Source organism: Bos indicus, chromosome 11 (assembly GCF_029378745.1).
Source record: "Bos indicus isolate NIAB-ARS_2022 breed Sahiwal x Tharparkar chromosome 11, NIAB-ARS_B.indTharparkar_mat_pri_1.0, whole genome shotgun sequence".
Taxonomy (NCBI): Eukaryota; Metazoa; Chordata; class Mammalia; order Artiodactyla; family Bovidae; genus Bos; species Bos indicus.
The window spans coordinates 105214634-105235412 of record NC_091770.1 but is presented as its reverse complement, the minus strand read 5'-3'; the positions used below and the strand labels follow the sequence as shown (position 1 = coordinate 105235412).

The following is a 20779-nucleotide window of genomic DNA, read 5'->3' as shown; positions in this document are numbered from 1 at the left end:
GGCAAAAGGAGAAGGCAGTGGCAGAGGATGAGACAGTTGGATGGCATCGCTGATATAGTGGACGTGAACTTGGGCAAACTCCACGAGATGGTGAAGGACAGGGAGGCTTGGCGTGCTGTCGTCCATGGGGTCGCAAAGAGTCAGATATGATTTAGCGACTGAACAACAACAAATCCGTTGTCTTACGTACAATTTCACTGGCTGTGATTTATTATTACTGTCACTGTTATCACTGGCCCATCCTATCAAACGAGGGGCTGCTTTCTGGAGCCTGGAGAGCAGAGTGCGACTCCTCCCAGACTAGGATGGGCTGGAGAAGAGGCAGCCAGGGCCAGGCCCGGGCAGGCGGGGGGCATCCAGAGTGCCTGCCCGTGTGACCTTCAGGTGGACAACCAGGACCCTGTGGTGCTTGGTTCTGCTTAGATTTTTGTTTACCTGAAATTTAAATTTTTTCGGGATAATGTTGACACCATTCAGGGGAAGCAGCTGTCAGTTGGGTGACTTGTGTGTTTCGTGTGCTGGGTGGGCATCTAATCCACCTGTTTTTTTTTTTAAACATCTTTATTGACATACATTCGCAGACTCACAAGGCATCCATTTTGAGTGTACGGCTCCACAGTTTCTAGGATATTTGCAGATGAACATAACCGTCACTACAGTCATTTTTGGGAACTTTCATCAACTCAGAAAGGAGCCCTGTTCCACTGACTGTCACTCACCGGCCCCACCCCTACGTCCTTAGCAACTGTCCCTCGGCTTTGTGTCCCAGTGGAATTCCCTCTCCTGGGCGTCTCGCAGGAGTGGAATCGTGTGAGGCATGGTCCATAGCGGGCTTCTTCGCTTCCTGTGCTTTCCAGCTTCATCCACGCTGTCCCACGTGCCAGGGCCTCACACCTTGTCGTGCTAGTAAAAGCCTTCGTGTGGATGAACCGCATCTGTTTATCCAACCATCGGAGGTGGTGGCAAGGGCTGTCTCCTCGACCTCAGCCTGCTGCCTGCCCTTGGCACGGCCAGCCCAGGTTTAGCAAAGAACCCTGATGAAACTGGTACCCGAAACAGCCCCCCGCTCCATCCTCGATGTCGGCCTTTAGCAGGAACCCTGACAGGCCAGGTGAGCAGAATTCCCCACCTGGCTCCCCAGCCAGCTCCTCTTTGTGACCCCACCTCCTGTCTCCCCCGACCGTGGGAGTCCATCCCCGGCCGTCCTGCTCTGCTCAGAGCTGAGCTCATTTCTGCCCCACAGTCTCTCCCACCGACTACGGTGACTTGAGTCAGGTCTGTCTTGCTATTTTTAACACGTGCTGGGGGCAGATGTTCTCTACCAGCAGACATCCGGTCTGTCCCCATCTAGGCCGTGTTCCCACCTGCTGCTCTAGTGTTCAAGTACAGGGTTCGGCGTGGACATACGTTCCCGTCTTTCTTAGGTACTTGTGCAGGAGTGGAATTTCTGGGTCCTGTGGCTGAAATTCTGATGTCACAGAACATCTTGTATTTTATCTGGCAGCTTCGGGCCCTGCCCATGCACGTGTCTTATGGTGGGGCAGGGGGCGACCTCTTCCACTGCACTGAGGGTTAGGGTTCTGGTCCCGGAGTGGAAAGAGGCCAATGCCAGTGGTCACAAGTCACGGCTCTGGGTCACGAGCTGCCAGTCTGCACACGGGTCGTCCGGTGGCCTCTGCAACCACCTGCCTCAACTCTGGGCTGGGTGGGCTGGTCTTGGGGTCCCAGGGACCCTGGAAGACCCAGGCAAAGCTCGCAAACAGGAGGGGAAATGTGCTTTCAGATGCCCATCCTGGGCCCCCAGCCCCAGCGAGGCCAGGAGAGTAGAAACAGGACAAATTTCTCAGGCACCTTTATCAGGGAGTCTGCCCCGGGCAGCCAGCACACAGCTCCCCAGACAGGCTTTGGCAGCAGCGAAGCCTAAACACTCTGCCTGTTCAGAGGCTGGACATCCAGGCAGGCGCGGGCAGGGCTGGCTCCTCCTGGCCAGCTCCCTCCTCGTGGGGCCTGCAGACGCACCTCCCTGCCCGCCTCCCACTGCCTCCATCTGTCTCCGCACCTTTCTGGTCTCTCTCTTTGTGTCCACGTCTCTTCTCGTAAGGACACCGGTCAGTTGGGTTTAGCCTGCCCTAAAAACCTCATTTCTAACTTAGCCACCTCTTTCAACTTTATCTCCGAGTCCAGTTACACACTGAGATCCTGGGGCTAGGACCTCAATATAGGGATCTTGGGGACACAATCCATCCTGTGCCTGTATGCGAAGTCACTTCAGTCGTGCCCGACTCTTTGCGGCCCCACCAGGCTCCTCTGTCCAAGGGAGTCTCCAGGCAAGCATGCTGGAATGGACTGCCATGCCCCTCAGTTCATCCTGGAGCATGAACCAGACCTGGAGGTGGTGCTGGGTCCCTGGGGATGGGCTGCTTTTCTGGAAGGGAGAGGACTCAGGTAAAGACCCATTTACGCACAGGAGGAAAATGAGGAGAGAGACTGGGGAGGAAGGAAGACAGGACGGCAGCCCATAAGGGGTGGACACGGGTGAGCCTGGCCTCGGGGTTCCCAAGAGGAAGGGCGGCTGGCCTGCCTCCCAGCCGCGGACCTGGCTCCAGGCACCCTGGCTAGGCAGCTGTCTGGGCCCCCGGGTCTAAATCAAGACTGTAACGAGGGCAGCCCAGCCCCTCTTCTCTAATTAAGGCTGTAGGGAAACAGAGAGCTCCCCTGTAATTCAGCCCCGGCCCCTTCTCTGTCATCTTAATTAAGGTTAGGGCTACCGTGGCTTAGACGGCTGCCATTGTTAGCACTAAATCAAATGCCGTTTTAGGATACGGGCCGCTTGAGAGTGAGGAACGGCAGGGCTGAGAAATAAATATTTGAAAAGGGCAGAGAAGCTGTGAAATTGCTGCTTTGCCCTCATTAGCATGGATCCCAGCTCCGTTTGTCTGAAGCCCTTGCTCTGCAGAATCCCGCCGTGGAGGCGCCCCCAGCCAAGCCGCCCATGGAGGTCAGTGCCCCGGGGTGCAGAGGGCAGGCTGGGCAGCAACAGCCCCTGGGGGAAGCGGGGATGGCTGCCAGGTGGAGAAGCTGCCATAAACAGGCCTGTGGGCCCTCCAACCCTGATGCCCGGGTTTTTAACTGTTATCTCCTTTTTGGGAGAGGGTCATAAGCCCTTCTTCGGGGCACTGAAGGAGTGGCCCACAAGTGCACACCAGAGTCTCATGAATAGATGGCAGGTGATAAATGCACTGCACATGGCATTTCAGGGAAGTCTGAGCCCCAGGGAGAGGCCCCTTGCCTGGTGAGTCTACAGGAAGCACTGATAATAAAATAGGTCTCTCTTGGAAAAATAAAAATCGTTGTCAGTGGTGAAAACTGACGAACCCCAACTCAGCCAGGTGGCCAAGGTCAGGGTCAGCAGAGATGAAGGTGATGGGTTGTGTTGACAGCAGGCACCCTTCACAAGATGGGGAACCTCACCTCTGCAGCCTTTCTCCCCAAACCCACCACCCAAGTGCAAACTGGAGATGGAGGAAGCTGGACCAGTGACCCGAGGAACACTGCCCCAAAGCCACTGATGTGAAAACATCCGACCAGTCCCAGATGAGGGGCAGTCTACAAAACTCCCGCCCAGCCCTCCTGAACTTCCCAAGGTTATGACCAAAGACAACAAAAATCTGAGGAAACGTGCCAGCCCAGAGGAACCCAAGAAGACGTGAGAGCTAACAGCCCTGTGGGTCCCTCGGGGTCCTGGGACAGAGGAGGACATTAGGGAGACACTGGTGAGACCTGAGTAAAGTTTGAAGTCTAGTTAGGGATGGCTCTGTGGAGGAAAACAACTCTCCCAGCCAGCACCGATTCCTCATTATCCTTTTTTTTCTGATTGAAGTATGGTTGATGTGCAATATTATATGAGTTTGGTGGTGGCTTTAGTGGTAAAGAACCTGCCTGTCAATGCAGGAGATGTAAGAGACCTGGGTTAGATCCCTGGGTCGGGAAGATCCCTTGGAGGAGGGCATGGCAACCCACTCCGGTATTCTTGCCTGGAGAATCCCCATGGATAGAGGAGCCTGGCGGGCTACAGTTCATAGGGTTGCACAGAGTTGTAGATGGCTGAAGCGCAAGAGGGCATCAGAGGGCAGACACACTGAAACCATACTCACAGAAAACTAGTCAATCTAATCACACTAGGACCACAGCCTTGTCTAACTCAATGAAACTAAGCCATGCCCATGGGGCAACCCAAGATGGGCGGGTCATGGTGGAGAGATCTGACAGAATGTGGTCCACTGGAGAAGGGAATGGCAAACCACTTCAGTATCCTTGCCTTGAGAACCCCATGAACAGTATGAAAAGGCAAAATAATAGGATACTGAAAAAGGAACTCCCCAGGTCAGTAGGTGCCCAATGTGCTACTGGAGATCAGTGGAGAAATAACTCCATAAAGAATGAAGGGATGGAGCCAAAGCAAAAACAATACCCAGCTGTGGATGTGACTGGTGATAGAAGCAAGGTCCGATGCTGTAAAGAGCAATATTGCATAGGAACCTGGAATGTCAGGTCCATGAATCAAGGCAAATTGGAAGTGGTCAAACAGGAGATGGCAAGAGTGAATGTCGACATTCTAGGAATCAACAAACTAAAATGGACTGGAATGGGTGGATTTAACTCAGATGACCATTATATCTACTACTGTGGGCAGGAATCCCTCAGAAGAAATGGAGTAGCCATCATGGTCAACAAAAGAGTCTGAAATGCAGTACTCGGATGCAATCTCAAAAACGACAGAATGATCTCTGTTCGTTTCCAAGGCAAACCATTCAATATCACAATAATCCAAGTCTATGCCCCAACCAGTAACATTGAAGAAGCTGAAGTTGAACGGTTCTATGAAGATACGAGACCTTTTAGAACTAACACCCCAAAAGATGTCCTTTTCATTATAGGGGACTGGAATGCAAAAGTAGGAAGTCAAGAAACACCTGGAGTAACAGGCAAATTTGGCCTTGGAATACGGAATGAAGCAGGGCAAAGACTGATGGAGTTTTGCCAAGAAAATGCACTGGTCATAGCAAACACCCTCTTCCAACAACACAAGAGAAGACTCTACACATGGACATCACCAGATGGTCAACACCGAAATCAGATTGATTATATTCTTTGCAGCCAAAGATGGAGAAGCTCTATACAGTCAGCAAAAACAAGACCAGGAGCTGACTGTAGCTCAGATCATGAACTCTTTATTGCCAAATTCAGACTTAAATTGAAGAAAGTAGGGAAAACCACTAGACCATTCAGGTATGACCTAAATCAAATCCCTTATGATTATACAGTGGAAGTGAGAAATAGATTTAAGGGCCTAGATCTGATAGATAGAGTGCCTGATGAACTATGGAATGAGGTTCATGACATTGTACAGGAGACAGGGATCAAGACCATCCCCATGGAAAAGAAATGCAAAAGAGCAAAATGGCTGTCTGGGGAGGCCTTACAAATAGCTGTGGAAAGAAGAGAAGCGAAAAGCAAAGGAGAAAAGGAAAGATATAAGCATCTGAATGCAGAGTTCCAAAGAATAGCAAGAAGAGATAAGAAAGCCTTCCTCAGCGATCAATGCAAAGAAATAGAGGAAAACAACAAAATGGGAAAGACTAGAAATCTCTTCAAGAAAATTAAAGATACCAAGGGAACATTTCATGCAAAGATGGGCTCGATAAAGGACAGAAATGGTATGGACCTAACAGAAGCAGAAGATATTAAGAAGAGGTGGCAAGAATACACAGAAGAACTGTACAAAAAAGATCTTCATGACCCAGATAATCACGATGGTGTGATCACTCACCTAGAGCCAGACATCCTGGAATGTGAAGTCCAGTGGGCCTTAGAAAGCATCACTACGAACAAAGCTAGTGGAGGTGATGGAATTCCAGTTGAGCTATTTCAAATCTTGAAAGATGATGCTGTGAAAGTGCTGCACTCAATATGCCAGCAAATTTGGAAAACTCAGCAGTGGCCACAGAACTGGAAAAGGTCAGTTTTCATTCCAATCCCAAAGAAAGGCAATGCCAAAGAATGCTCAAACTACTGCACAATTGCACTCATCTCACACACTAGCAAAGTCATGCTCAAAATTCTCCAAGCCAGGCTTCAGCAATATGTGAACCATGAACTTCCAGATGTTCAAGCTGGTTTTAGAAAAAGCAGAGGAACCAGAGATCAAATTGCCAACATCTGCTGGATCATGGAAAAAGCAAGAGAGTTCCAGAAAAACATCTATTTCTGCTTTATTGACTATGCCAAAGCCTTTGACTGTGTGGATCACAAGAAACTGTGGAAAATTCTGAAAGAGATGGGAATACCAGACCACCCGACCTGCCTCTTGAAAAATCTGTATGCAGGTCAGGAAGCAACAGTTAGAACTGGACATGGAACAACAGACTGGTTCCAAATAGGAAAAGGAGTTCATCAAGGCTGTATATTGTCACCCTGTTTATTTAACTTATATGCAGAGTACATCATGAGAAACGCTGGGCTGGAAGAAGCACAAGCTGGAATCAAGATTGCAGGGAGAAATACCAATAACCTCAGATATGCAGATGAAACCACCCTTATGGCAGAAAGTGAAGAGGAACTAAAAAGCCTCTTGATGAAAGTGATAGTGGAGAGTGAAAAAGTTGGCTTAAAGTTCAACATTCAGAAAACGAAGATCATGGCGTCCAGTCCCATCACTTCGTAGGAAATAGATGGGGAAACAGTGGAAACAGTGACAGACTTTATTTTTCTGGGCTCCAAAATCACTGCAGATGGTGACTGCAGCCATGAAATTAAAAGATGCTTACTCCTTGGAAGAAATGTTATGACCAACCTAGATAGCATATTCAAAAGCAGAGACATTACTTTGCCAACAAAGGTCCGTCTAGTCTATGGTTTTTCCTGTGGTCATGTATGGATGTGAGAGTTGGACTGTGAAGAAGGCTGAGTGCTGAAGAATTGATGTTTTTTTTTTTTTTTTTAAAGAATTGATGTTTTTTTTTTTTTTTTTAAAGAATTGATGTTTTTGAACTGTGGTGTTGGAGAAGACTCTTGAGAGTCCCTTGGACTGCAAGGAGATCCAACCAGTCCATTCTGAAGGAGATCAGCCCTGGGATTTCTTTGGAAGGAATGATGCTAAAGCTGAAACTCCAGTACTTTGGGCACCTCATGCGAAGAGTTGAGTCATTGGAAAAGACTCTGATGCTGGGAGGGATTGGGGGCAGGAGGAGAAGGGGACGACAGAGGATGAGATGGCTGGATGGCATCACTGACTCAATGGACGTGAGTCTGGGTGAACTCTGGGAGTTGGTGATGGACAGGGAGCCCTGGCGTGCTGTGATTCATGGGGTCGCAAAGAGTCGGACACGACTGAGCGACTGAACTGAACTGACTGAACTTAAGCGACTAACCATAGCACATTGTATAAGTTACAGGTGCACGGTATAGTGATTCGCAAGTTTTAAAGGTTATGCTCCACTTGTAGCTATTATCCGGTGTTGGCTGTACTCCTTGGCTATACTGCCTGTATCTTGAGCTGCTTTTACATATAATTTGTAGCACTGCATCCTCTGCCCTTGCATGACCCCCCTTCCCTCCGCGACTCTAACCACTGGTTTCTTCTTCGTTTCTGAGTCTGTTTCTTTCTTGCTCTTTGTTGCTGTTCTGTCACTGAGTCATGTCTGACTCTTTGTGACCCCGTGAACTGCAGCCCGCCAGGCTTCACCATGCAAACTATGTCCCAGAGTTTGCTCAAATTCATGTCCATTGAGTAGGTGACGCTAGCTAACCATCTCATCCTCTGTCACCCCCTTCTCCTGCTGCCTTCAATCTTTCCCAGTATCAGGGTCTTTTCCAATGAGTCAGTTCTCCACATCAGGGGGAAAGTACTGGAGCTTCAGCTTCAGCATCAGTCCTTCCAATGAATATTCAGGGCTGATTTCCTTTAGGATGGACTGGTTGGATCTCCATGCTGCCCAAGGGACTTTTATGAGATTTCTCTAGCACCACAGTTCAAAAGCATCCACTCTTTGGTGCTCAACCTTCTTCATGGTCCACCTCACATCCATACATGACTACTGGGAAAACCACAGCTTTGACTACACAATCCTTTGTCGCCAAAGTGGTATTTCTGCTTCTTAGTACTCTGTCTAGGTTTGTCACGGTTTTCCTTCCAAGGACGAGCGTCTCTCAGTTTCAGGGCTGAAGCCACTGCCTGCTGTGGTTTTGTTGTTGTTGTTACAATCACTCGTTGGCTCTATTTTTAGGTTCCGTGTATAAGTAACGTCATACGGCATTTGTCTTTCTCTGTCTGACCTAACACTCCAAGTCCATTCGTGTGGTTGCAAGCGGCGACATGTCACGCTTTTTTACGTGGCTGAGCCGTATTCCACTGCGTGTGCACCTTCTTCATTCGTTCATCTGCTGATGGACACTTAGGCTGCTTCCACATCTTGGTAGAAATAAAGCTGCTGTGAACTTTGGGGTGCATGTATTTTTTCAAACGATGTGCTATCAGAAAGAGAAATTAAGGAAACAATCCCATTCACTATCACATAAAAAAAAAAAAAAAAAAAAAACACCTTGGATGAAACCTACCTAAGAAGGTAAAAGATCTGTACTAGGAAGGCCGTAAGACACCGATGAGAAAAAACTGAAATGGCACAAACAGGCGGAAAGATGCTCTTTGTTCTTGAAATGGAAGAACCGATATTTTTAAAATGACCACACTATGCAAGGCCATCTACAGATTCAGTGCAACCCCTACTGTAATGCCGGTGGGATCTTTCACAGAACTAGAACAAATAATGTAAGAGAGCGTGTATGAAAACACAAAAGACCCCCAGGAGCCAAAACCATCTTGAGAAAGAAGAACAGAGGTTGAGGAATCCTGGTTCCTGGCTTCAGACTACACTGCAAACCTACAGTGATCAAACCAGTGTGGTGGCGGGGCAAAAACAGACGCATGGGTCAGTGGAGCAGGACAGGGAGCCCGGAGAGGAGCTCACAGCACGGCCAGGCAACCCACGACAACGGAGGCAGCAACATCCACTAGAGAAAAGACCGTCTCTCCAATAAGGGTGTCGGAAAAAGTGGACAGGTACATGGAAATAATGAAATTAGAGAATTCTCTAATGCCTTACACAAAAATAAAGTCAAAATGGATTAAAGGTCTAATAAGATCTGATACTATAAACTCCTAGAAGAAAACAAAGGCATAACAGTTTTTGACTTAAATCACTGAGTTTGTTTTTTTTTTGGAACCACCTCTTAGAATAATGGAAATAGAAGCAAAAATAAACAAATGAGACCTAGTTAAACTTAAAAACTTTTGTATAGCAAAGGAAACCAGCAATAAAGGGAAGGGCAACCTACTGGATGGGAGAAAATGTTTGCAAATAGTATGACCCATAAGGGATTAATATCCAAAATATATAAATAGCTTTTACAGCTCAACATCAAAATAAATAAATAAATGAATAAACAACTTAATTAAAAACGGAGCAGGAGACCTGAATAGACGTTTTCCCAAGGAGGACATGCAGATGGCCAATCAGTTCGGTTCAGTCGCTCAGACGTGGAGGACAGATCGCCGTGCGCGGGTGGTGGACTGTAAACTGTAAACGGCTGCAGCCACTGTGTGAAACAGGAAGTTCCGGAGAAAATTCAAAACAGAGCGGCCTCGCGATCCGGCGGTCCCACTCCGGGGCGCGTGCTGGCCACTCCTCCTCATCCTCCAGGGGTAAAGGGACCGGATAAACGCTCACAGAGCCTCTGACGTAAGCTCCGCAGCTGGCGTCTGAGGGTGTCACCCATCATCCGCAGTGCTTCCTGGTTTTGAGGGCAGGCTTCACTTCCGGCAGCGATCTGCTCCTCGTCACAGCCTGGGTGTTCTGTCAGTTGCCCGTGCGGGACCGCTCGTTGGCCAGGTGAGTGCAGGTGTGGTCTCTGAGCTGCTGCAAGCGCTCTGCGTGGGCCCGTCTGATTTCCACAGGGGATGCCCTGAGACAGCTGCTGCTGTTTCCATCTGCAGGGGCTGTGCACACACAGGGCCTCCGAGAGGCCTGACGGGAACAGCGGAAGACCCACACGTGCAATAGACAAAAGACCCAGGAGCAGATCACTGCCAGAAGTGAAGCCTGCCTGTAAAAATAGGAAAACAACGGGGATGACAGATGACACCTTTAGATGCCAGCTGCACCGCTTACGTCCGTGGCTTTGGGAGCGTTTATCAGGTCCCTTTAATGACAGGTACTGCAGTTCCCGGGCCCAAGGAGCTGAGGCTGCAGCTAATGGGCCTGCCCCAGGGGGAGCCGTGGGCGCCCCACCTGTGCATGGGTTTACCTTGAGGCCAAGACCTGCAGATGGAGAGGCCACGAGGAGTGAATGGGATAAGCCAGGTCCTCAGCTGCCAGAGAGGTGGGAGGGAATGAAGACGCAAGACCACGCACCAAACATGCAGGTTCTGGGGTCACCCAGCCCTTCTGAACCGGAGCCTGAGGCCCAGGAGTCTGCACGTTTAGGGGCTCCCCAGGTATCCTCACACGGTCAACACCGAGCTGTGGGTACCGGCCGCGTGGATTCCAGCCCGGTCTGATGCTGGGGCGCTCGTGTCCAGTTTCGGTGCCTTAGGTGGGCATCGCTGTCCTATGACCAGCCACCTTCCCCCCCAACACACACACCGACTCCTCTAGCCACAGGACCGTCGCTGCCTGCACGAGGCGGGCAGGGCCTTTGGCCAGGTTGGATAGACGTGTGCCTTGCCCTGGAGAGATCCCAGAGTCCCCTGCCCCGGAGAGACCATCACCCGCAGCCATGCCTCGGCCCTCCAGGGGAGCTTGCCGTGGTCTCCTCTCTCAGTTGTCCAAATCTGCCGAACTTCAGACACACCAGTTACCAGCAGGGTGTCTGGATCCTGGGGACCCTGGCTAGGACCACCGCTAACGAGTCTGCCTGGAAGTGCCACCTGCCTTGGGGCTCTTGCAGACCCAGGGCTGCCCCCCTCCACCATTCCCTTCAGGCCTCTGGGTAACCGTGTGTGTGCACAGACTCCCCCACCACACCCCCGCACAGATGGAGCGAGGGCGCCAGGGCATGGGACCTGCTGGCTAAAGGGCTGCAGGTGGAAGCTGGGTGTCCCCTGCAGAGTCCAGTCCTCCAGATGCTCGCTGAGCTCTCGGCTGATCTCTCCACGCCGAGCAGACACCGAAGCGGGGCGACCTTCACCTGGGAGAGCTGTGTCTGCAGTCACTGACCCCAGAGGAGGGACCACGGTCGAGGCTGCCCAGACAGATGAGCCTGCCTGCGCCCCACGGCTGCTGAGATGAATTACTACAGGCTAGGGGCTTAACACGACAGAAACCTCTCGTCTCGCAGTCTGGAGAGCGGCAGTCCCAAGCCAAGGGGTCGGCAAGGGCGGGCTTTCCCAGAGGCTCCGGGGGCTGCCCCCTGCCTTCGCCAGCGCCCAGCTGTGGGCCTGTTGTTCCAGTGCCTGCTCTGGCATCACGTGGCCATGCGTCCTCCGCGGGCCTCTTCTGGTCCCCAGGCCTCCTCCCGAGTCCCCTCTTCCTACAAGGACACGAGTCACGTTGGATCAGGGCCCACCCTGCTGTAGAGTGAGCCGCTGTAACTAATCACATCTCTAAGGAGCCTGTTTGCAAGTAAGGCTGGGCTCTGAGGTGCTGGGCGCGGGCTCCACACGAGAATTTGGGGGGCAGTGAGGGTACAATTCCTCACAATGCTGGGGAGGGGGTCAGCTTTGAATTTCTCTCCTGCTGAAATACCTACCAGCAGTTTATCAAAGGCAATTCATCTCTTTTCTTCTCCTCCCTCTTGGCAACCCAGCACGGGCTGATTCTAATCTCCTTTGTTAGCATCCCGGTTCTGTGGTTCTGGCTCACCTCTGGGCTGGGGGAGGGGAGCGGGGCCGCCTTGGACCCTGCCCTGCTGGGTGTTCCGCGCCCCCCCATCCTGGACCCCTCAGCCTCCAAGCCGTCACCTCATCCCCCCGACGGCAGCCTGCCTTTGTCCCTGTCCTGGCATGACACGGCCTGTCAAAGCTGCGGAGCCCAGGCTGTCTGTGCACCGGAGGATATTTTCAGCCAAGAGAAAAAAATCTTTGGGAGAAGGAATTTTTAAGATCTCAGAGAAAAATAATAATTGCAGGCTGCACTGTTATTAAGTCTATTTTTAGAGAACTTTTCGGGCTGTTCCTCCCACCATAACTATCAGTTGTGAAAAGTGATGTGTGTTTTCACCTGCAGAGCGCAAACCCAGCAAGATTCTGGGTCTGATTTATCTATTCAGGGCAAGCGGATCTTCAGTGTCAGCCTCGCTTGCCGTTACCTGCACCTCGGCAGAGAAAGACCATGAAGTCCTGAAGTCAGAGGTGGAGTTAAATCCACGCTGAGGGTGCCAGCTGCCATCACCCTGAGAGCTGGACCGCCGCCCAGGGACAGCGTGGCTGCCAGGCCAGGAAGGGGGCATCGCGGGGCCGGACCCCCGCAGTGAGGGCCTGCATCTGGGTTTGGGCAGCCTGGAGGGAGGGTCACCTTGGCTGGGGTGGCCCACAGCCAGCAGGAGGCCCAGGGAGACTCACGTCCCGCAGCGTCTCTCCGCAACCCCGAGGAGGAAGGGCCGGGCAGTCTGCGGGCGTCTGTGTGGCCGCGGTCACTGTGGGCCAGCCTCGGCCACCCGCCTGCACCCGTGCTCCCCGCCCTGGCCTCACGGTGGGATCCCCCGGAGCATGGGGTCACCAAAAAGCATGGCCGGGGCCTGAGGTCTAAGCCGGGCATGGTGGGGTGGCGTCCTGCACTCCGGACGGTCCCTCTGGCTGCCCCGCTGGTATCTCAGACCCGCCGTGTTCAGAGCATTTCTCCTGAGCACCGCCCTCCCAGACTCCTGTGATCCAGGGAACAGGGCCCCTGCACCCGGCCTGCAGGACAGAAAGCAGGGGTTCACCTCTCCCTCCAGCCCTGCTGCGCCCCCACCCCACAGGGCAGAGCCAGCTTCTCCACCCTGAGACTGGGCCTTCCCCCGGCCCCCCACGAGCGGGTCCCACTGAGACTCTGACATCTCCCTCTCACTGCCACTCAGACGCTTTTCAGGACTCAACGTAGAAGCCCCTTCCTAGGAGAAGCCCCCCGATACTCTCAGGCTGAATCATGCTCCAGCCTACCCCCGTCTGGCTCCCGAGGGTCAGGGGCCCCGAGATGGACCCTCCCAGCACCTGGCAGGCGTGGGGAGGGGGCCACAGGGAGTTAATGAAGGGTCAGGGGATGGGTGAGATCTGGTAAAGCTTTGATCCCAGAAATCTAGGCGCTGCTCTGGGGTCTTGGGGTCTTGGGCGGAGGGGGCAGAGGCTCAGGCAGGACCGAGGACAGCCTCAGGCTGAGTGCCTCCGCTGGCCGCGTCTGCATCTTCGGGCAGCCCCCGCCCTGCCTGGGCCCTCCGGCTGGAGCTGTCTGTAGCGCCGGTGAGCTCTCCAAACCCTTCTCTGTTGGTTTCCCAGGATGGGACAAATCCACAAACAAAGACGAGTTTGCAATGGCCTCTTGCTGCTTGCTTTGCAGTTAATGACTTTATCTGTCATCTCAAAGCAGAGCTGGGACTGACCACAGGGAAGGGGACCTGGAATTGTCCCCAAAAGGCCAGACCAAGGAGGGCTGGACGGCTGGCCTGACCGTGAAAGGGGCCTCGAAGCAGGACAGCGCAGCGCAGGGCGGGCCGGCCGGGAGCACAGTTTCCCTGTTGCCGTGTGTCCTGCCCGGGCTGACAGGGGCCTGAGGGACGCGTGGGAGGTAGCAGCCCCTCTGCCAGCCCCCAGAAACCCAGTGGCCTTCCACGAGGGTCCTTAAGGTCTTTTCTGCCAGCAGTGTTCAAACTTTGCACCAGAACCTCACAGCGTTTGTGAAGGAGAAAAACACACACAACTTCCTTCCCAGGCAGGGTCCCCAGATAGAAGTACAAATAAACATACAGGATGCCCACTTAAATTTGAATTTCAGATAAACAATGAACACTATTTTAGTATAAGTGTGTCCCATAACATTTAAGATAAACCTACACTAAAAAGGTAAAGTTATTTATCGGATCAAAAATAATCAAAGTAAATGAGGAATCCTGTATTTTATCTCTTTGAACACTTCCCTCAGGCGTCAAGCGTGTTCCCAGCACATCCCAGAGGCCACCTCCACGCAGTTCTCAGCTCCCAGCACTCCTGGGAAAGAAGCCGCTGCCCTCTCTAGACAGCTATTCAGGTTGTTCAGAGTTGTTCAGTCTGCAGACTTCTGACCTTTCAAGAGGCAAACAGCCAGCTGGTGGCAGACAGAGGCCTGCAGCCAGGTCTCCTGCCCGTCCGTTCACTCCTCCATCCCCCGTCCATCTATCCATCCCCCGCTCATCCCCCGTCCATCCTTCCTTCCATTCATTTATCCATCCATCCATTCATCTTCCCAATGCCCCAACGCCCAACCATCCACCCTTCTATCTATCCATCCATCTATTCACCCTCGTATCCATCCACTATCCACTCAGTCAGCCAGCCAGTCAGCGAGCTACCCAGAAAACATTTATTCAGAGCAAACTAGGCTCTGGGGCCTTGTGCAGCTGCTGGGGAAACAGAAAGAACAAGATGGAGTTGATGTGTGCAGTGGGCTTCATGATCCATTGAGAAACCAAGTGTTTGGGGTTAGTGCTCTAATCTAGGGCTTGTGGGGTACACTGGGGGCCCTGGTGCAGGGAGGCATTGTCCTGAAAGTGATCCTGGGGCTTGCCTTCCAGGAGACTAGGGCGTTTGCTAAGAAAGAAGCCGGGAGGCGCTCCAGGGAGCAGCAGAGCAGACGCAGAGCCGTGTGCGCCGTTCCCCGCCCACCGAGGACCCAGTTTGCTGCAGCCTCAGACCTGGGCTTCTCCTTTAGCGCTACTGACATCTTTGGACAAGTCAATTCTCCGCTTAGCTACATCCCTGGCCTCTGCCCACTGGGTGCCTGCAGAAACTGTGACCACCACAAATACCTCCAAGCATTGCCCGACGTCTCTTGGGGGCCAAAGTTGCCCTCAGTTGAGATGCTCTGTGTTAGAGGCTAGAGAGGCAAAGCATAAAAAGTGCATCTTTTTAAAGGTGCTCATGGTCCTCCCAGAACCTTGGTGGCACAGAAGTTGGTGGGGACGGGATGGAAAGCAAGCCTGCTACAGCAAGCACTCGGTGCAGTGGCATCTGAGACTCTCGAAACCACAAGCAAAGGCCTGGAAAGCGTAAGACTATCCAGGCAGGGTTAACAGTGTGAGGTAGATTGCTACTCTTAAATATATATCAATAATATACATGTGTGCGTGTATATATAAATGGTCAATAGCATATTGAATTTGTTCACACTGTTTACCCAGCATAATTTGCAGTTGGTCTGTATTTGATTAAGTGCCATCATCTTTTATGTACGAGTTACATAAGTAAATAGAAAAATCATTTACAGTCCAACGCCCCATGAAAAATTAATCTCAGGTCTGTCCCACACGGCCATTCTGAGTCGAGCCGTGTGGCTCATTGAATGTCGGGCGGGGGTGGGGGTGTCATGCGAGATGCTCTGCAAACTCCATTCCTCCATCTTAATAAGCTGGAATCTTCAAGAATGTTCCTCGAATGTGTGGATTCAAAACTATAGTTGATGGTTTTTTAATCAAGTAAATCTTGCAAAAGTTTCAAAACAACAAATTATTTAGTATGTTTCAAGAATGTTCCTCGAATGTGTGGATTCAAAACTATAGTTGATGGTTTTTTAATCAAGTAAATCTTGCAAAAGTTTCAAAACAACAAATTATTTAGTATGTTGCCAGACCGGGAGCTTCTCCTGGGAAATCATTTCCTTGGTTGTAACGTTACCAGAGTTTGAAAGCCAATCCGCTGCACTGGGGGGCTGGCACACCCCAAAGGGCTCTGGTTTCACCCCTGGAGGGTCTCTGGAAAGAAAGGGGCTGCCTGTTTCCCTCTGAGCCTCGGCCTGGCTCTCAGACCAGGACACCCTCTGGGCTGGCCCTGTGCCCTGCTGTCCACGCACACCTCTCGGGTGAGCTCCAGATACGCCCACCCGCCCCGCCCCCTTCAGCGGAGCCCACAGCAGAGCCCCCGGGGCCAGGCAGGGTGGTGAATGCAGAAAGAAACCTTGCTGGTCCTGTTTCCAGGAGCTTTTCTAGAGCCTTCAGGAGACGCCCACTGCCTCCAGCATCAGCTTACTTTGCTCCCCACCCCTGCAGTTGCGGCCTGTGGCTGCCATGACAGACGGCCACAACGGGGTGACTTCCGGCAGCAGAGCTTTATTCTCTCCCCGTCCTGGAGGCCAGACGTCTGAAAGCAGGGGAGGGTCCTTCCAGCGCCCTCAGCTCCTGGGGCCCCAGGCCTCCTTGGCTGTGGGCGCAGCACTCCTGCCCCTGCTCCGTCCTCTCCTCTCCTCTCCCCGCTGAGTCTCCCCGCTATGTCACTTATAAGGACACTCACCTTTGGGTTTAGGGCCCACTGGGGTAACCCTGGGTGATTTCATTTCGAGACTCTTAGCTTAGTGACATCTATAAAAATCCCGGGGCTCCCACCTATAAGGTATCACTCAGAGGTCCCAGGAGGCCACCATTCACCCCAGGACACCTTCCCCTCCAACAGAGGGCCCTGCTCAAGACCAAAGGCTTTGTTGAGGTCTTTCCTTCCTCGGCTCCCAGGGTCTCAAGTGTTGTCCTGTCCCCTGCTGGACAGTCAGCTCCTTCCCCCACCGCATTCTACTTACGTGTGGGTGCTCCAACATGCCCCAGGGCATCACTTCAGGCAGGTGCTTTCTCGGCTCCTGGGTTCACTGGCCAGTACTGCCTCCCAGCCTCTGTAGCCTCAGGAGTGGCATGGGATTGGAAGTTTGTAGTGGTGATGAGCTTTTCCCACGCAGGGCCATAAAATTCTCCCAGTTAGAACCTCTCTGACTTTACTAGGGGCTTCCCTGGTGGCTCAGATGGTAAAGAATCCACCTGCAATGTGGGAGACCCGGGTTTGATCCCTGGGTCGAGAAGATTCCCCTGGAGGAGGAAATGGCAACCCACTCCAGAATTCTTGTCTGGAGAATTTCATGGACAGAGGAGCCTGGCGCACTACAATCCATGGGGTCACAATGACTGAGAGACTTTCTTTCTTTTCTTTCTTGACTGTATTCCTTCCCAGCACCTCCCCTGGCTGAGTTCACCCTCCGTTTCTGTATCCCCTTCCAGCATGTTGACTTTGGAAGCCATGAGTAAAGGGACAGGAGGGGAGGTACATATGCCCCCGAGTCTCCACCCAGAGAAGGCTGCCTCCCAACAGGAAGCTGCGTGGGGCTTCCTGTGAGTGGAAGATAAACACGTGTGGGGCTTGGATATCATACTTGACCTAACCCTCTGGTCAGGGATCCCATGCCAGCCCTGAACGTCTATTAAGAGTTGCTCAAGCTTCTGGGATTGGGGGCTGGGTGCCAGAGATTTCCTTCCAAAAGGTAGTTTGAATTGTTAACCTAAAACAATAAAAAGCCAGTCATTTTATCAGCAAAAAGGAATTATTCAGGACAGGCAAAGAACTTCAATTTGGAACATGCAGTTTATGACTAACCACATGCAAGTTTGGCGAAGGAAAAACTCTTTCTTAGAGAGAAGGGGAAGCGGGAGGGCTGTTCTAAACAAAGAGTCCATTGGAGGAAACTGGGAGTTGGAAGTGTGGTGGCTTTTCATTGGCTGTGCTGTGCTGGTCTCTCATTGGCTGAGCTGTTGCCAGGTGGGGAGAAAATCTTCCTTTCTCTGCTGGGCAGTTAAGTAGTAACTTTCTTCCTGATGGAGACTCAAGGTAGGTCTCTACCTGTTGGGATCTGTATCTACATTGAGTGGTATGTGCATGAGAGCTCCATTTTATTGAGGTTTCCCTTTATTAATTTTCACAGATCATGTTGTTCTTTTGCTTTAAAAATCTAGCAATGCTGAGAAACCATTACAAAAACATTAATAACATGGGAGACATGCTCATTGTAAAGTTCAGTGAAAAATGCAAGACATCTTTAAAGAATAAAAGAATTCTGTATAAAAGAACTCTGTGAGGGCAGAGGACTAGGTGGGAGGCAGGTTGTTCAGTCGCTCAGTCGTGTCTGAATCTGCAACCCCATGGGCTGCAGCACGCAGGCTTCTCTGTCCACTATCTCCTGGAGCTTACTCAAACCCAAGTCCATTGAGTCAGTGATGCCATCCAACCATTTCATCCTCTGTCGTCCCCTTCTCCTCCTGCCTTCCATCTTTCCCAGCATCAGGGTCCTTTCCAATGAGTCAGCTCTTCACACCAGGTTGCTAATGTATTGGAGCCTCAGCTTCAGCAACAGTCCTTCCAATGAATATTCAGGGTTGATTTCCTTTGGGATTGACTGGTTGGATCTCCTTGCGGTCCAGGGGACTCTCAAGAATCTTTTCCAACACCACAATTTGAAAGCACCAATTCTTCGGCGCTCAGCCTCTTCCTGGGTGGAATGTAAGCAGTGGCCACCATACTTTCCATGCTCTTTCCTGCTACATTTGGTGTTTGTGAGCGATCACTGTAAGCGCAGCGGCTTAAACCAGTGCAGACCCATTCTTCCAATGTCTGGAGGTCAGAAGTCTAAAATCAAGGCGTCAGCAGGGCTGGTTCTTTGGGGAGGCTAAAGAGGATCTGTTTCCTTTCTTTTTCCAGCTTTTGCCAGGATTCACAGGTTCTGGGATTCACGGGTTTGGAGGATTAGGACACTGCCATCCTGGGGGCCATTATTCAGTCCACCAGCGTATTTTCTGATTTTCCCATAATGAATACCTATTATCTTAAAATGCACAAAAATATTTAATGCATGTTGTATAGCAGACCTGGTGATGCCCTAGCAGTGCTGGGCCTGTGTATTTATTTTCAGTTAAAAGTGCTTAGAAAGGCATCCAAAGTCCCCCTAGTGCAGCTCACTCTTCCACTTCAGCTCCAGGAGCGCTCATCCCCCATCTCTCCAGAACCTTCTCTGCCTTGCTCTCCTAGTTTTTGCATCTCCTAATCCTTCAGCCCACCTCTGGGACACATCCCACCTTGATCCTCCTCTCCCCAGCTGCCAGCACTCTTGCCTGGACCACCAGGAAGAGCTGTGCTCCCCCGCCCAGCCCCAAAGCCCAGCCCAACAGAACTGCAGGCAGAGCTGTGAAAGCAGAGCCCAGGTCACTGCACAGCTGCTCCTGCCTCCCACCCTCCCTGTTCTTGACCTGGAAAGTGCCCACAGATGCCACGCCTCCCTGCATCACCTCCTCCAGGAAGCCCTCCCAGGCTCTAGCAGATGGAGTCTGTCCCCCTCGTCTGCATCTCGCAGCTCCCCACTCTGAGCACCTGGGAGTCGAGCTTAGGGCTCTGACTCCCGCCCGGAGTGGCACAGGCAGCACACGGCCCAGCCAGGCGGGGCTCTCACCGGCCGCGGAGCCCGCTCTGGTCTTCAGCGTGCTGTTTACATCCACCAGTGGCTACAACTCGGTTTCCATCTCCTCCACAGTTCCCACTGACCTTGACGAGTCCCTCAGGACCACCCCGTGACAGCCTCAACCACAGCTTTCCTGGATCACCCCCTTCCTGAAGCAGGCTCTAGGTTTCCCTTTCACTGTGCAGGCTCCCCCTCATCGCCTCAGTGTGGCTTCCCCCACTGCCTTCCCCTCTTGACCTGGCCACAGGCGACCAAAAGCAGCTTCCAGCTTCTGGACACCATCTGTAGACTGGTGACTCCGTGTGTGTGTGTGTGTGTGTGTGTGTGCGTGTGCTCAGTCATGTCTGACTCTCTGAGACACCGTGGACTGTACCCCACCAGGCTCCTCTGTCCCTGGGATTTTCCAGGCAAGAATACTGGACGGGGCGGCTCTTTCCTTCTGCATGTCGGTTCCAGACCTTGCCGAGGCGCTCTGTCTCAGCTGTTCTCTGCAGACCACTCCCCGAGAGGCCTCCACTTGGAGATGGCCCCACCGCCTGCCCCATCCAGTCGTCTCCCCGCCAGCCACATCTTTGCATCTCCTGATCTTTCAGCCCACCTCTGGACACATCCCACCTTGATCCTCCTCTCCCCAGCTGCCAGCGCTCTTGCCTGGACCACCAGGAAGAGCTGTGCTCCCCTGCCCAGCCCCACAGAATGGCAGGTGGAGCTCTGGTAGAGGGCCCAGGCCACTGCATGCCTGCTCCTGCCTGCACTGCCCCCTCCGATGGCGCAAAGCCCCCACTCCCGCCCCCTCTTCAGGGGCCCCGCCACCCACAGTCAACCCCCAGCCAGCCACGTTTCCACGTCAGCCCGACACGTCGTCTCTCGGACTCTGAACGGCTGCTTTATCCGTGTCATTGTCTCTTTCCCGGCCCACCCCTCCCACCTCCACCCTCCCGGCCCCCACCTTTCCCATCCCACAGCCCAAAGCATCCTGTTCATTCGCCACAGTCTCTCCCACTTGGCACAAAGGGGAGAATGCAGTAAATACACCTTATACTTCAGAGTCAGTTAGGAAAAGACAGAACTGACATGCAAAGTGGTGAGTGTCCCAGGACAAGGCCTCCAGGAGACCCTCTGAACCCCGGCTTAGGACGTCCATCTGCTTGGAGGGGCTCCGCCCTGGCCGCGTCCCCCCAGCCCCGCGGGGAAGACGCCTGGGCAATCTCCCGTCGCCCCACTGCTCATCTGCTCCCCAAAGCTGCTGAGGAAAGAACGGCCTTTGATTTGCTAACAAATGATTGATTTGCCTC

The 20779-nt window shown here is 52.4% G+C and overlaps 1 long non-coding RNA gene across 1 annotated transcript; it reads left to right on the top strand.

The window, feature by feature from the left end:
* Nucleotides 1-9493: 9493 nt before the first annotated feature.
* On the top strand, nt 9494-15721 carry LOC139185897 (uncharacterized). Its single transcript, XR_011569521.1, has 3 exons — nt 9494-9947; nt 10052-14706; nt 14800-15721. It is a non-coding gene; the product is annotated as an uncharacterized lncRNA (long non-coding RNA).
* The last annotated feature ends 5058 nt before the right edge of the window (nt 15722-20779 follow it).